This window comes from Aegilops tauschii, chromosome 3 (genome assembly GCF_002575655.3).
Source record: "Aegilops tauschii subsp. strangulata cultivar AL8/78 chromosome 3, Aet v6.0, whole genome shotgun sequence".
Lineage (NCBI taxonomy): Eukaryota > Viridiplantae > Streptophyta > Magnoliopsida > Poales > Poaceae > Aegilops > Aegilops tauschii.
In genome coordinates, this window is record NC_053037.3 from 591,482,483 (window position 1) to 591,486,822 (window position 4,340).

Consider the following 4,340-nt stretch of genomic DNA (forward strand, 5'->3'; position numbering starts at 1 on the left):
ACCAAATAATTTTGCTAACAGAAATACTAGATAAAACATGACTAATATAGCAGAGATAAAGCAAGTCATGCAATCTGACAGAGAGAAGGTAAATTGTATCTGCATATATGAACTTGAACTAAACACATCTAGAACAGACACTAGATGAAGTTGCATATACGAAGTAGAACCTAACATATGTAGGGCAGAAACTAGAGCAAAAAACTGTGGCAGAACTTCTAACAGAAAGAGCAAGAACACGTACGGGACAACAGCAGTAGAAGTACTGGACTTGGGGTCGACATCCTCTCCAGCCATGTCGTCGTTGAGGTTGTCGATGTCGGGGAAGAAGTCGTCGGAGTCCGTGATGAATAAGTCAGTAGTCGCGCGAAGCGCTCCCCAAAAACCTTATCACCCTTCTCCCGTACAGGACTCAAAGAAGCGCGGCTCATTCCCGCAACCCGCGTTGTGGCGAGGCGGGCGTCGGAGGAGGAGCGAGCGTGGATGTCCCTCTTGTTCTCATCCTCATACATGTGGAGAGAGAGCCTCCCTTATAAAGAGGTCCAACTCCCTCTAAACTAGTAATGTGGGACTAAACTTTAGTTCCACCTCTTGCCTTGCACGAATGGGTTGTGCAGGCCTTTAGGATTTATTAGGAATTTCTCAAACTATTATTGGGCTAGGCCCAAAATAGACAAAATTCCAGCAAGATAGACAGTTTGTGATTTCTTACCACAGAATATCATCCATATGCATATGTCATAAAACAAACACTTTTCCTCGATCTGTCACTTGTAATTAAGTTAGTCAGTAGGATCTACTGTAGCTCTGTTTCACGGGCGACCAGTAGTCCATTTACTCTGACGCATCACTTGCCGCCATCTTCTCCGTTGGGTCAAACACGCGGAATCACGCCGCAGCCAAATGCCGATTCCCGAGTAGGTTTAGCAATATTCTTCTGCACGCCGGCACGGCGCCGCCGTGGATCGTTTCCACTCCACTCCCCTGCTACACCAACCATGACCAGCTTCTTTACAAGCTTACTACTACTACCAAACGATAGCTAAGCCAAGGTAGAGGAAGAAGAGCAGAAGCGGAGGACATCGGTGGATGGCCGCGCCGCCGCGCTCCATGGCGGTGGCCATCTCCGTCGCCCGGGCGGACCGGGCCAGGATGCACCAGCTGGGGTACAAGCAGGAGCTGAAGCGCGGGCTCAGCGTGGTGTCCAACTTCGAGTTCTCCTTCTCCCTCATCTCCGTGCTCACCGGCGTCACGTCCACGAACAACACGGGGCTGCGCTCCGGCGTGCCGGCGTCCATGACGCTGGGGTGGCTGGTGGTGGCGTCGTTCAACGGCTGCGTCGCCCTGTCCATGGCCGAGATCTGCTCGGCCTACCCGACCTCCGGCGGGCTCTACTACTGGAGCGCCAAGCTTGCTGGCGGCAAGTGGGCGTCCCTCGCCTCCTGGGTCACCGGCTGGTTCAACATCGTCGGACAGGTACACCTCGCACCTCATACTGCAAACAATCTCTGTCTCTCAGATGATGCAGACGTGCAGTGAACTCATGCTTACTTTTTTTTGTTGATGTTTCTGTAGTAAACTGAATTTTTTTGCCTGTAGCTGACATGGTCTAGCCTCCTGTTTTGACTGACTCTGGCAGTGGGCGTCTACGACGAGCGTGGACTTCTCGCTGGCGCAGCTTTTACAGGTGATCATCCTGCTCGGCACCGGCGGAGCCCAAGGCGGCGGCTATAGGGCCTCCAAGTACGTCGTGCTGGCCATCTACGGCTTCATCTTGGTCCTGCATGGGCTCATCAACAGCCTCCCCATTCACTGGCTCTCCTGGTTTGGCAAGTTCGGTGCTTTCTGGAATGCTGCAGGTATTCTGATTTTCTAATCTACCTAGTATGTTCAAAAGTCTCTTGTACTCCCTTTCTTTACAAATATAAAATGTTTTGGATATTTTAATATAAACTACATACATACTGAAATTAGTGAACAAACACACTAAAACGTGCACCCGATTCACAAAAAGTACATCTTATTTGTGTAGGGAGGTAAGTAAGCTGTATCCACATCCCATATTACAAGTTTTCATAACGTCTTTTCTGGGTGTTTGAAATGCTATGAAACGCAAGATACAAATTTCATCAACTTATTGCTGTCCATCAACTTCGCATGTCTGAACTTTGAACAATTTTAGGCGTGTTCGTGTTAGCAATATTGATTCCAGCAGTTGCCAATGAAAGGGCAAGTGTTGAGTTCATCTTTACGCAATTCAACACGGACAATGGCATGGGCGTCCATGGCAAGGCTTTACATTCTAGCTGTGGGGTTGTTGATGAGCCAATACTCTGTCATTGGCTATATGATACATCTGCTCACATGGTATGTTAGTCCTCTTTTTCCAACAAACATCAACTTATTTAAAAGTAATTTATTTACTTAATCATATTCCCCATATACATTATATATAGGTCTGTTTTGGTTTGGAGGAACAAGAAAAACACAGGAATATGACATGCATGCATGTGTAACACAAAGTATTGAATAAACACAAGAATTTTGGAAACTTGAGTATTTGGTTCACGTGAATCCAAATAAACATGGTTAAATCATAGTCAAACCATCTGAAAAGGTATAACTAGAATGTTACATACCACCAAGAGTATTAGTAACTTTTTCACGCATAGGGTTTGGAAAAATAGGCTCAAGTGGATTGTTGGCGTTTTTTGAAGTGAGATCAATGGAAACTTTCCTCTATTTTTCCTTTGTCCATTCATTTGAACCAAACATATGCCCTAGAAGATGATGATTAATGACCTGATATTCAATCTCACAATCCTAGACAGAAGAAACGAAGAACGCAGATAGGAGTGGCCCGATCGGGATCATAACTTCAGTGTCTCTAGCCACGATCATCAGGTGGGTTTATCTGGTGGCGCTGACATCGATCGTGACAGACATCCCGTACTTGTTGAGTGCCGACAACGATGCCGGTAGCTACGCCATTGCTCAAGCCCTGTACAACACCTTCCATCAGAGATATGGCCGCGGCGTCGGGGGCCTCGCTTGCCTAGGCGTCGTTGCCATTGCCATGTTCCTCTGTGGAGTCGCCTGCATCACCAGCAATTCAAGGATGGGGTACGCCTTCTCCCGTGATGGGGCCATGCCATACTCTCACATGTGGTACCAGGTGAGCAAGCCACTGAACGTCGTTTGGCTCTCCATCGTCGTGGCGTTCACCATGGCCCTTACAGTATGTATGTGCATATATTGATCGACCATGCAATGATCCCACGAACTCGGTGCATCATAGTTCTAACATTTGTTTCTTCTTTGCATTGTGTTGTTTGGCATGTGTGCAGTCGCTGGGGAGTCATGTGGCGTTCCAGGCGATGTTGTCGATCGCGACGCTGGGGTTGTATATCTCCTAGGCGTTGCCCATCTTCTTCCGTGTGACCACGGCCCGGAAGTCATTCATCTCGGGGCCGTTTCATCTTGGCAGGTACGGAGTCGTTATCGGCTGGGCAGCCGTATTATGGGTGGCCTTCGTCACCGTGCTCTTCTCGCTGCCGGTTGCGTACCCGATGGCAAAGGACAACTTCAACTACACGCCCGGTGGCAGTCGGGGGCGTGCTGCTGCTCAGCGTTGGCTCCTGGGTGTTCCATGCTCGGTTCTGGTTCAAAGGACCAATTATAAATGTTGACACGTACTAGAATTTTGTGTCCTGTGAGATTATTTGCTTGTGAACCTAGATTTACGAGTAGGAGTATTGACAAAGAAGGTGTGGTTCATCTGTGTGGCAAGGTCATCGTTATACTTATACATATCACCTGGGGTTCTATGACGATTCCAGTCTCAACCCCTTGTAATTGCAGGCTCAATATATAGTTATATGCACTACTAGAAAAGTACTCATTGTTGACCGGCCATCACTGACAGGGAAGAGAAGAACTATCTATTGTAGTACTCTCTCTGATTCAAAATATAAGACGTTTTTTGATACTATGATAGTGTCAAAAAAAAGTCTTACATTTTGAGACAGAGGGAGTACTTAACATTGATGGGACGCTCATGACCACTAGTGGTGACTTGGATAGGTGATCCAGTTCATCAAAGATAAGTTGGTACTAGTGGGTTTTAGTTTTGTCCCGTGACACTTCTACTAGTGACGGCCCCGATGCCTCCACTCTTCTTGCTCGCCTCCCTCCCCCCCCCCTCCCCCCTAACCTTTATTTCTTCTTCCTAAACCAAAATGATATATGTTTCTCCCTTCACTCTCCTCGATCATCCATGGCGATATCATTCTTCCCTTCCTCCATCAATGAATCCCTTTGTGCCCACCGCTTCTAACTCC

The 4,340-nt window shown here is 47.5% G+C and overlaps 1 pseudogene; it reads left to right on the forward strand.

Annotated features, from left to right (window-relative positions):
• Positions 1 to 1,086: 1,086 nt before the first annotated feature.
• LOC109766491 (amino-acid permease BAT1 homolog) lies at positions 1,087 to 3,827 on the forward strand (annotated as a pseudogene).
• The last annotated feature ends 513 nt before the right edge of the window (positions 3,828 to 4,340 follow it).